The following is a 13135-nucleotide window of genomic DNA, read 5'->3' as shown; positions in this document are numbered from 1 at the left end:
TGGTGTCAGCAGGAGTAAGCCACAGGCAGGCATAGAGGGAAAGAAGGAGCAAGGATTGAAGAGTGGCTTGACATTAAGCATAAGAGAGGAGATGGTATACATGACTTAATAAAGGAGAGCTGGAGATGAACAAAGATGCCCCTAAGTGGCATATTTGGATTTCTGCATTTCCAGAAAGACTCTGAGCCACTCAGAGATTCAAGAGATCTGCACCGCTCAGGGATTTTCTCCAGGGTCCGCCTCGCACCTCCCCACCTCCTGACACTCTGCCTCAATCCAGGGCTCTTTCCTAACCTGGATCCCACCTCCCTCCCAGGGGAGTGTTTCCTTACGGCTGTGTTTGGCACCCATCAGCCTGCAGCAACCGACTGCCACTCAATTCCCAACCAGTCAATGGAGAAGCCCCTACACTGGGCCCACTCTGGGCTTGTTTCAACGGGACCACAGCAGTTGTCCCATCCATCACTTGATTTGTGCATTTATTTCCTGTTCATTGCTTTTTCTCCCACTGCTTGAGTAGAGTTAGTTATTTGTGGGAAGGACCCCATCTGCCTCATTCATCACCATAATCCAATGCTTAGAACAGTTGCTGGTATACAGTATGTCTCAATTTAAAAATTACTGAATGAATGAATGACTGATTGTGTATGGGGGAAAAGAAAACAAGCTTTGGAATCAGATGCAGACAATCTTAGGATTGAGCCCAGCTCCACCCTTGGGGTAGCCTGTAAGCCCAGCGTCCTGATTTGTCAAATGGGATATGCAGGACTGTGGGTTTGCAAAGTGTCTCATATGAAATAAGTATTCTAAAAGGTAGTTGTTTTATTTTATAACGTTTATAAAGAATGAGGGGAATTGTGCTGTCATGCCAGAGGCAGGAAGGAGTGAGAGCCAACCTTGCTGACTGGGCAGCAGGAGGCTGGAGAAGCACACCACCTTTATTGGTCAGAAAGGGGAGGACAGAAGGAGCAGGATGAAATGGCTGGCTCTAAGGACTGCCAACCTATCACACAGAGGAAAGGGAAGCTGGAGCTCCCAGGCTGCTCTACTCTGGAGGGCAGATTTAGTGAAGTTTCTCAGAGCATTCCCTGGGCAAGTACCAGAGCAAACAGCATGGCCGCCATCATTGCTCAGTAGCACCTATGTTTGGCTTATCTTGGCTTAGCTCCATCAACCCACTGCCCTCATTACTCCCAAGCAGATATCAGCGTCCTTGCATCTGACTATGCAGACCAGCCTGATGTAGAAGCCAGGCTGGGCATCTTGGCTTCCTGCTCCTTTTCTTTCATATGACACAGATAAGTCTCTGGATATTGCAGTGGGGCCAGACCTGCAGAAAAAGAGAACATTCCGTTGAACAGAAGAACATATCCTGGAGAAAATGGGCAAGAGGGTGAAGACAACAGCTGGTTCAAGGGAAAATGCCACCTGAGCACAGAGAGAAAAATGCTCACTGAGAGCTCCACAAATAAAGAAAAAACTTACATAAAGTGGTGAGAAGCACAGGAGAGGACAGGGCCAGGGCTGGGAGGCTGAGGTTCCAGGACCAGTTCTGCATTTGCTGCAGACATTGACATTGGGCCAGTGACTTCCCATCTCTGGGCTTCAGTTTTCTCAATTATCATCTGCTCTCCTACTTTCTCTATAACATTCATTTATTGATTCCTTGATTCAAGCATATTTCTCAAGCACCCAATTTGTGCCAGGCACAGCTGTCAGAGCTGGTGATTCGGCAATGAACAAAGTGGACCAAAGCACACCCTTATGTGAGCCTTCATGCGCACAGCAAACACAACCAGTGAGATAAGTTGCAGGTTCATTTGCAATAAGGAGAAAACAGAAAGCAGAGAAGGGGTCAGGCAGCCTAATCTGATAGGGTGACCTCTGAGTCAAGACATAAGGAGGTGAGGGAGTGAGCCAGGGGGACATATGGGCAAAGCCTGCTGCAGGCAGATGGGACAGCCAGTGTGAGAGCTGCCCTGAATGCAAAGCCTGCCCACTGCCCCTTCTTTTGGTGTCTCCACTGGCCTGCTGGCTGCAGCAGCCTTCTATCAGACCTCCCAGCCTCCATCTCCTCCTCTGGGGTCTTCTAGCCCCACATGGCCGGCCAGGGTGACTCTAAAATATAAGTCAGACCCCATCACGTCCCTGCTCAAAACCCACCAGGTGCTCCCACCACATTCAATGCAGTGCAAATCCTCACCATGATCCTCTAACATCTCTCCAAGCCCATCTTCCTCCTCTCTCCCTCACTTGCTCCTTCTTAGCTACACTGGCCTCTGCTGTACCTGGGACGTGCCAAGCAAGCCCTAGCCTTGGGGCGTTTGCTCACGGCCTCTGCCTGGATGTTCTTCCCCCAGTTATCCACAGGTCTGACTTCCTGACTTCATTCTGATGCTACCCTCTCAAGAGGACACCCTTGAATGTCTTGTCTAAGCAAGACCCTGTCACATCCAACCACTCACCTGGCTTTATTTTTCCTTACAGCATTTATCACGACCTCTCATCATTTTATATATTTATAATAGTAGATATAATCAATGGATCAGATGTTTATTATGTGATGGACACTGTTCTAAACATCCTAGAATCAATTCATCTTCTCCCAAACTCCTTGAGAACTGTATTGTTATTGACCACATTTTATAGATCAATAACCCAAGATAGAGACAGGTTAAGAAATTTGCTCAAGGTTGCCCATCTGGTGAGTGTCAGATCAGGATTCAAACCCTGGAGCTTCCATTATGAGCCACAACACTCTAGACCAGGGCTGCCCAGTAGAACTTTGCAATGACAAAAATGTTCTGTGTCTGCACTGCCCGAAGCGACTGCCACTGGCCACATGTAACTGTTGAGCACTTGAAATGTGTGTGACCAAGGAACTGAATTTTGAATTTTATTGCATTTCCGTGACTTTAGACTTAAATAGCCAGACTAGTGGCTACCAAATTGTACATAGAGCCCTAGCACCTCTTATTTGCTCCTTTGTTAATTTCTGTCTGCCACATAAGGATTAAACTGGCCTGTGCATTAGTTTCCTCATTTTACAGTAAGGGAAACACCCCTGACACAAAGTGAATACTCAATACTTATTAATCACTGTCATCATCACCATTATTATAATATTATCATTATTAGTCTCCATGAGACTGATGATTTTGTTTGTTCACTCCTGAATCCCGTTACATTCTTCAGCACATAGTAGGTGTTCAATAAATACATTATGAATGAATGAATAAGTGAATTGAGTTAAATGTGGCACTTGGGTAAGGATAAACTCTCACAAACTCAAACTCTCTCTCAAGGGCTTGGGGGGAACTGTAGCTGAGTGAAGCGGGGTGATACAAGATTGAGGGTATGGTGAACAGAAGAGAAGATGTCCCAGCTAAATGCTTTCAAGGTGATTTTTGGGGAGTGGGAACAGCAAGGAGCACTGTGGTCCAAATGGAACGCCCCTAGCTAGAAGACACCCAGGGGCTGCCACTTTGGAGCTAAGTCCCTTTAAAGGCCTTTGTCCCTCCACAATGACAAGTATCTGGTTCCATTTGCCGGAGATTCAACTCTAGACATGCCACAGTCTTGATGAGCATCCTGTGTGTGTAAAGCAATCCAGGCGCCAAGGCCCAGAACACCGGTGACACAGGTAGTGCTCAATGAAGGCGTACTTGTTCCTGTCCTACTCAGTGCAGAGCTTCCTGGGGAAACTGAGCAATGCTTCAGAAATTACACGTGCCAAAAAATAATAATAATAATAATAATAATAATAATAAAGAAAAAGGAAAAGAAAAGAAAAAGAAATGCAACTGGCTTGTGAAACAGGAGCATCCGTCTGGGAAGCAGGCCATGGAGTTGACGGCAATGGCAGGTAAAGGGCCCGGCACCATGCACGCCCATGTCTGGAAGGGAGTTATGCTTGGACAGGGTTTAGGTCAACAGGAAGCACCTACAGCTGGCCTTCTTGAGCTTATTCTGGGGCATTCCTTTGTTTCTTGAATAGAACAGCAGGCAAAACGGCCCTCACTACTTAAGCTCCTATTTCGTTCTCCCTCTAGCCACGTGCAGTTGTGTTTATGTAAGTTTTACGTGCTTATGACGTGAAGTCTGTTGGCAGGAACTTACCAATATTACGTCACCTCCATTTGCCTTCCCTCGAAGGCTGGAGAGCCGTGTGAGTGCTGTTCTAGGACTCAGTCTGTCCAGCATGAGTCACAGCTATGTGATCTTGCCACTGACTAGGTCATACAGTCCGGGGTGCTGATTTTCAAGTCCTTCCACCTTAAAATTGTACCTGTCATTCAGTGATTTTCAGTCACAAGAGGCCCTCAGAGGCTCTACAGCCGACAAATGTGGTTGGTTTGTCCTTTTTTTTTTTTCTTTTTAAGATAGTTGATGTATTCATTTTCTATTGCTGCTGTAACACATTACCACAAATTTAGTAACTTTAAAACAACACTAATTTATTACCTTACAGTTCCAGAGGTCAAAAATCTGCAACAGTTCTCACTGGGCTAAAATCAAAAGCCGTGTTCCTTTCTGAAGTTTCCAGGAAAGAATCCCTTTCCTCGCTTTCCCCGGTTCTAGAGGCCGCTCACGTTCCTTGGCTTGTGGCTCCATGCCTTCATCTTCAACATCAGCAATGTTGCATCTCTGTGTCTGGCTTCCATAGTCACATCTCCCTCTGATGCCTCCTTCTCCCACCTCTCCTCTTCCACTTTTAAGGGCCCTTGTGATTACACTGCACCCATCCAGATATTCTAGGCTTGTCTCCCTGTTTTAAGGCCAGCTGATTAGCAACCTCAAATCCATCCGCAACCTTCATTCCTCTTTTCCATGTAACTTAACGTATTCAGATTCTAGAGTGAAGATGTGTACATCTTTGGGGGTCACTATTCTGCCTACCACAGTTGCCCACATTTTTCTTTTTGATTTTTTTAAACATAATATCTAGCTTTCTACCTTTTCTTAAACAAAAATCTGGCAACACAGGACCCACATTCTTGCCTAATGTGCCCCATTACAGTATGTGCCATTACAGTTGGCAACGATGCACTTGGATTGAGGGACTCCCTGTTTGGCCCAGGCCCCATCCTGCCTTACTGCACCCCCACACAATGCCCGGAGTAGGTTGCATCAGGCGGTCAGTTATCCCATCAGACGCGCTTCATTCATTTGCATTTACCCCTGGCCTTCTCACCCTTCGAGCCTGCAGCACCTCCTTGAAATTATTAGGAAAACCCAACTCTACACTTTTGCTATCTGTTTACATCGGAAATAGTACAGAGTACTGCATGCCACTGGTGCACACCCACATGTGATACAGCAGAGGGGAGCTCAGGGTTATCTCTAACCTAGGCACGCACAGCAGTGGAGAACCGACTGTCACTCAGGGCCGGTCCCTGGGGAGGCATGAATGAGTCAGATATGTTTATATTAGTGAAAACTGCCAGTCAGGACACCCTCTATAGTGTGCCAGGGGCTGTGATCCATGCTTCTAATTCTATTTCACTGAATCCTCACAGCCACTCAATGAGATTCATGCTATTGTTTAGCTTTTCCCATACCCCCATGGCAACTGTGGCACAGAGAAGTTAAGTAAGTTGCACCAGGTCACACAGCTGGAGTGTAACAGAGTTGGGATTCAAACGTGTTATTCTGATTCCAGAGTCTGCGCTTTGGCTCCTGTAGGTTCTGTCTCTAGAAGGAAAAAAATATGTGCGGTTTGAAACTTTTGAGGGGTTGGACTTGGGAAGAAAAGCTAGACCCAGAGGATCGTTCTGCCAAATCTCCAGAATGGACTTGAGTCCCTCTGAGAATCCAGGTTCACACAGGAAGCCTCCAGAGCAGGAACAAAGGCCCTCCATAAGGGGACGCTGCAGTTTTGTGAAATTCTGGCCTTGAGTTGTTTAAGACAGACTTCTTAAATCACAAGCCTGACCGTCAGGGAGCACAAGACCCTGGTGAGACGACCTGAAATCTACATTAGATAGCAAAGAACAATGGCAGGGCTGAGGGGGATGAAACAGGGGAAGTCTGTTTGTAAGAATCTGGCGCTTCTGTTGGCTAGTCAAACATTAAATTTAGAGCTATGAGCCTATGGAGTCTCCTTGGTTTAAAGACAAAGTGGACCTTCCAGTTCCAGTAAGGGCAGGATAAGCCAATGCTCTGAAGAGGCCTCATGAAACAGCTGGGAATGAATAGGGGCTGGGCTCAGGGAACATAAGCTATTGGCACGTGTTCAAACTATCCCCACCTGAGTTACGTTTGGGGTTTCTGCCTGTGATAAAAAGTATTCCAATTTTCTGCTAAATGCAAATAGAGTCACTATTTGTCGCAACAAGTAAGGAGTAGGAAATTCTGCTTTAGTGGAGCAGATGAAACTCTGCAGGAGGAAAAGAGACCAAGGCATCGGTATAATGGGGTGAGAACTCTGTGACTGGGGATCCCATATGTTTCCATTGCCAGGGGCAGCCCCAAAGTCTGCCTGCCATCCCAACATATCACAAGCAGCATCCCTTCCTCTTCCAAAACCACCCTAGTTTGGCAGATCACATGTACCATCACCCTCTGATAGTCCATGAAAGCTTTGCAGAATAAATTCTTGATATCAGATTATTTTTATTTTATTTGTTTTATTTTTTTGAGATGGAGTCTTGCTCTGTCGCCCAGTCTGGAGTGCAGTGGTGCAATCACAGCTCACCACAACCTCCGCCTCCCAGGTTCAAGCAATTCTCCTGCCTCAGCCTCCCGAGTAGCTGGGACTACAGGCGTGTGCCACCACATCCAGCTAACTTTTGGATGCCCCATCTCTACTAAAAATACAAAAAAGATAATTTGTTTCTTTTGCTTGGGTCTTCAAAGAGAGGTGAACTGAAAATTAATCTGCCACTGAGAGGAGCATGGACTAAAAGGAAGCTCTAGAAATTGTCTGGGGGATGGAAATGAACTTGTAGCATCTCCATGTCAGATATGTCAGACACAGGACAGACATGTAACACGAGCAACTTCGTGTGTCAGCAAAAGCATGTGAAGTGGGATGTTAAGTTTTATCAGTCCATTTTAAAGATGAGGAAACTTTAAAAGGGGCTCAAGGTTGGACACTCAGCTGATGGCATTGCTTGAGTAGAATACAAGCCTAGGACCTCCTCATCTGCCAGTCCTTGACTCTTCCTTACTCCAGCTTACCTCCTTTTCCCCCTTGAGACTGTTTAGACAAATTAAAGAATGGTCTATGTATATGGAAGAGTTGGGGTTTTGGTTGCAAGCAACAGAACCTAACTCTGTGCAACCTGAGCAACAAAGTTACTTGTTGGAAGGATATAGAGGCATTCGCATACTCAAAAGGACAGTTTTTAAGAGCAGGCTTGGAACGTGGAGGAGCCAGGCAGCTCCAGGTTCATAGCAGGAGCAATTCAGGCTTCCTTGAGGCCCCAGGCTGGAATGAATGGAAGCTTGTGGTCATTTTCCTCCCTTATTTTACTCTTTTCGTCCACCACCTCCACCTCCCACCTGTAACTCAGCCTGACCCAGCCAAGCTCTGCAGCCCTTAGCAGGTATCTTTCTACATGCAGGATACAACTGATATACAAAACTCATAGAGCATTAGATTGCTAGGCTTAATTATTTTTAAATAGAGAAAAATGTATGCAAACTAAGGATCATCATTTTAGAAGAACTCAAAAGCAAAATGTCCTGTCTTTCCTAATAAATATGGTTGAAAAGACCTGCTCTAAAATATTGATAATTCATTTTGTAACATTTCTATCCTTGAAAAGTGCATCTTTTGGTGGAAAATCTTAGTGTCAGACAGATCTGGTTTCAAAGCCCACATTTTCCCTCTGATGAACTGTGAGGCCTTGAAAAAGCATTTGGTCTCCCCAAGCCTTTCTTTTCAATCTATAAAGTGTATGTACAACTCTACCCCCGTTTCGCAAACAGCAGTTACGAGGGCTATGTGACGTCATACACACATGGACCTACGCTCTCTTTTTGCCAAGCCCTTGAAGCCTTGTGGAAGGGTTGGTAGACAAATTACATGCAATCAGAATGCGCCCACTTCTCAAACCTACTCTGAGCCTCTCATCTATGCTGTTCTCATTTGCTGCAAGCCACTTCATCTTAGGGACGTGCTTGCACTTTCTGGACCCACAGCTCTTCCTTGTGGAGAAGCAACTGAAGTTGGTCACAGGTGGCTTTGCTGACTGGAGATAAATTTCATTTGCTTTATTTTCTGGCACCCCTTCCCACCCCCCAGAAACCTTGCCTTCTTCCAGCTCGCCAAGGAAGAAGACAAGGATTTTTCTATTAAGTTGAGAAGCCTGTTACCCCCTATCGGGCCCCCAGCCCCCACTCCACCCCCTTTGCTGGCACTTGGGGAGTTTCCCTTCACAGCAAAGCTCTCTGGGTTCAGGCTGCCAAAATCAAAAATAGGGCAGCCAGGGAGGGGAGGTTTGACAGGAAGTCCATATAAGTACTTCCTCCTACCCACCTTTGAACTTCTGAGGCACCTCAACTAAAATAGCCGAGCAAGAGACACAGAGAAAGGGGATGAAAGAGTTTTTTTTAAAAGAATGAAATTGTCAACTGGAAGGAAGTGGAAAATATTGCTTTTCGTTGCCTTGCACAGGACAGCCGGCTCATGTTTTCCCCGTGCCATCTCCCAGGGTGGGGGAGGTCAGAGCTGTGTCCAGGCTTGGGGGCAGGGAGCTCAGTGACTGTCCAGGTAGAGCGGAGTGTGGCCTGCAGGATAGCTCCTATGGGGTTGCTGCGCGGCCCCCTCCCCAGCCTCCCGCCCACGGCCTGTAGGAGTGCTGTGAGCGCTGGCGCTCTGCATGGAGGATGCGTTGCATGGGAGGCAGGTCTCTCCCCGCCTGCACACTCTTTCTGAGGCCGGCTTGCCGAGTTCTGTGCCTTCCTGTATGGCTGCTGGAGTGTCCAGCAGAGCAGTCAGGACCCCTTCCTGGCTCTGCTCGCTCCACCGGACTCTCCCACGTCGTGGAGCCCTTTGCCATCCACAAGGATCCCAGGCATGGAGGGTGCTCCCACTGCCTGCCTTAAGGATGGAGGGAAAACTGCCCCCTCTCCCTGTGAGGATGACAGCTGCAGCCTTTGCTCCCATGCAGGCCCTCCAGAAAGTTCCAACAGCAAGGCACTTCAGCCTCTGGTGATAAATCTGAGATGTTAAAAAGTTGGTGGGAATGAGGCTGGGTGGACACGGGCGAGGGCATCCTCCGATTGCCTGCGGTGTCTGTCCCACGTCAGCATCCTCTCTGGGCCACATGCCACCACCTTATTCTCTCTCCCATGGTCAGGACCCTCTGTCCAAGTCAAATTCAAATAAGCACTTCCTCCCACCCACGTTCTAACTTCTTGTGTTCCTCTCCTAAGAAGGTCAGCACATTCTTGTCTGTAAAGTCCCTGCTTTCCATTCTCCCCGTCCCCTAAGCATCAGCTCCCCAGACTCTTCCCCCAACCCCACACACAGAAGCTGCAACTTCCAAGTCTCTTCTAAGGAATTGTGCATTTCTCTCACCTCTAGAATTAGCTGTGAAGGAAGGCAGTTATCTGCCCACCTGATTCTGCTGTGGGTCAGATGGAAAGGGAGGGAGCTGGGAGTCTGGACGTGGCAGGTGGGGTGGGGAGGAGATTCAGGCGATGCTCTGGGCTGAAGTTTGCTGCTACCACATCCACTGTTCCTTCCTAAGTTCTCACAATCTGACACAGCCCTCCCTGCAGGTACTGCTTTCTTGTCCACAGCCTCCACTGGTTGTGCAGTAAAGATTCCTATCCCTTGACCGGACACGGTGGCTCACACCTGTAATCCTAGTACTTCGGGAGGTCAAAGCGGGTGGATTGCCTGAGCTCAGGAGTTCGAGACCAGCCTGGGCAACAAGGTGAAACCCCATCTCTACTAAAAATACAAAAAATTAGCTGGGCGTGGTGGCATGCACCTGTCGTCCCAACTACTCGGAAGGCTGAGGCAGGAGAATTGCTTGGATCCGGGAGATGGAGTTTGCAGTGAGCGGACAGGATACCACTGCACTCCAGCCTGGATGACAGAGTAAGACTCCGTCTCGAAGAAACAAACAAACAAACAAACAAAAACAAAAACAAAGAACCAAGAAAAAGAAAAACCACTCCTATCCCAGGAGCCCTGCTTCTGTGTAGGAGCATAGGTGTCTTTTTTTTTTTTTTTTGAGAGGGAGTCTTGCTGTGTCACCCAGGCTGGAGTGCAGTGGCGCCATCTCAGCTCGCTGCAACCTCCACCTCCCGGGTTCAATCATTTCTGTCTCAGCCTCCCTAGTAGCTGCGACTGTAGGTGCTCACGCCACCACGCCGGGCTAATTTTTGTATTTTTAGTAGAGACAGGGTTTCACCATATTGGTCAGGCCAGTCTCGAACTCCAGACCTCAGATTATCTGCTCGCCTTGGCCTCCCAAAGTGCTGGGATTGACCCACCACATGACTCCCAGGCATGACCCACTGTGCCCAGCCCCCAGAACGTTGTTTTTATTCTGCTCAGAGATTGTTTGCCTTTTCCCAAATCTTGAGGTATGCATCGCAAAGCCTAACAAGGCCTCTGTAACCTTGTTCCTTCATAAGTGCCGAGTTCTCCACCTGGTTGGGGGGAGGGAGAGAGACATGGGCGAGGGTATCCCCACCACCGCTTCAAATTACTGTGCGCTACTGGATCCCCACCCTCTGCTCTGCTTCATGCTTGAAGCCAACAGACAGATGCTGTACACCCAACTGCTGCCCCTGGCCTCCACGGTCATGGCAGCCCCTCTGTCGGGGGCTGTACCCAGAGGCTGCTGTCATGGCCACCCCATTTTGGAGGTGAGGAGCCTGCAGCTGAGCCTGCACAGGGTCACACTGGTTCTTCTGGTCTCCTGAGTCTCTCTTGGGGGCTAACTAGCCCAGTCTCCGGAACTTCAGGAACCCTCCAGCCAGAGACAGGAGATGTGAAACTCGTGAGTGTTGAGAAATCAGCAAGGCCTGGGGAAGAGGAAAGGCTCCAGGCCTGAAGCAACACGCTTCCCCTTGCACCAGCTGCCCTTTCTGAGGAATGGGCTTGTGGTTCTGTGGGGAGGGGACACCAAATGCCCACCTCGTGCAGAGTGCTGCACCCTTTACTGAGCTTGTTCAGATCGACAACCTCTCTTTCTCCTCACCAGAGGCCAGAGAGAAGAAACTGCTCAGGCTCTGGAGACAGACTGGGTTTGAATCCCAAGTCTACTTTGGGCAGTTTCTGTAACATCTCAGAGCCTTAAGGTGGCAAATGGCCAAGGACAGGGGCTCTGGACTCAGATCAACTTTGGAAGAGTCCTGGATGCACCCCCTACTTGCTGGATTCAGAGGGCAAGTAGTTCACCTCTTGGAGCCTCAATTTTGTCTTCTGCAGAGTAGGAGCAATAATAGTGCCAACAATTAAGACAGTCAGGAAGAAGTTCTTAGCTTGTGCTCTCTGGCGCATAGGAAGAGCTCAAGGCATCATGTCTCTTATGTTTCTCAAAGTTGCCATTATTGTCATCCAGGTTTCTTAGCTGCTTTGTCTGTCTTCCAAATGAGCTCCGTGGATCCTCCATCTTGGCCACGTTAATTAGATAATTCTTTCTAAAAGAGCCTAATATTTAGCGATACCTTCATTACAACTGCTTTTCTGTAGATTTTTCTTATCCTGAGTGGGGTGAACATCATTAAAAAAATTAGGCCAGTCTTGGTGGCTTACACTTATAATCCCAGAGCTTTGTAATGCCAAGATGGGAGGGTCGCTTGAGACCAAGAGTTCAAGACCAGCCGGGAAAACAAAGCAAGACTCCATCTCCACAAAAGAGTAAAAATAAAAAAATCAGCCGAGCATGGTGGTGCATGCCTGTACTCCCAGCTACTTGAGAGGCTGAGGTGAGAGGATCACTTGATCCCAGGAGTTCGAGGTTACACTAAGCTATAATTGTGCCACTGCATTCCAGGTTGGGCAATAGAGGGAGACCCCATCTTTAAACAAAAAAACAAAAGCAAATAAAAAGAAGAAATGAAAATAAAGTAAAATTGCTTCTACTTTTAAGGATGATCTGGAATGTTCCTTTTCATAGGTGGCATGTGTTTTGAGAGATAGAGAGAGAGAGAGAGAGATTGATTGATCCAGGTCAGGAATGCCCTCCCTTTCACTCCATCCTCCACAGCCCTGCTTAAATCCCAGTTAATTCCATGACATCTGCTGTGTTTACTCTACTTCAAAGTGATTTCTCTCTCTCTTTCTCTTCAAATGGCTTTTTATTGTTCACTGCTATGCTAGTGATTTGAAAGACCAGGTGACCTCTCACCCATGACGGAGCTTTTGTACAGCAGGGCTGTGCTTTATACAGAATGATCAGCTACCAAGAGCTCTTAGATGCAGCCCAGGAGCAATGGCTCATGCCTGTAATCCCAGCACTTTGGAAGGCTGAAGCGGGCGGGTCACCTAAGGTTGGGAGTTCGAGGCCAGCCCGACCAACTGGGATAAACCCCGTCTCTACTAAAAATACAAAAGTAGCTGGGTGTGGTGGTACATGCCTGTAATCCCAGCCACTCAGGAGGCTGAGGAAAGAGAATCGCTTGAAACTGGGAGGCAGAGGTTGCGGTGAGCCGAGATGGCACCATTGCACTCCAGCCCAGCAACAAGAGTGAAACTCTGTCTCAAAAGAAAAAAAAAAAAAGAAGAAAGAAGGAAAAGAAAAAGAAAGAAAGAAAGAAAGAAAGAAAGAAAGAAAGAAAGAAAGAAAGAAAGAGAGAGAAAGAAAGAGAGAGAAAGAGTTCTTAGGTGTGAGGCCCTGCAAGGAACAAATGGCCTGGGCTACCTTCACTGATGCCCTCAGCACCTTCTAAGGTGAGGCTAACACCAGCTCACATTGATGAGTTGGTGCTGGGCCTGGAGTAAAATGTGTATTTCATTTAAGCTGCCCAACAGCTTGTGAGGCCAGTGCATTACAGTGACTGCGGGGCTCCTCAGTGTGTGTATAAGACAGAAACTGTGCATGGCCAAAGCTATGCTTGAAAACCCTCAGGGAGGCACTACCTCAAGGACCAACATAGCATCACTTAGTAAGGGCAACAGCCTTGGAACAGATGACTCTGTGTGTGTGTGTGTGTGTGTGTGCAC

The sequence above is a fragment of the Theropithecus gelada genome, chromosome 6, assembly GCF_003255815.1.
Source record: "Theropithecus gelada isolate Dixy chromosome 6, Tgel_1.0, whole genome shotgun sequence".
Taxonomy (NCBI): domain Eukaryota; kingdom Metazoa; phylum Chordata; class Mammalia; order Primates; family Cercopithecidae; genus Theropithecus; species Theropithecus gelada.
This window is presented reverse-complemented; position numbering follows the sequence as displayed.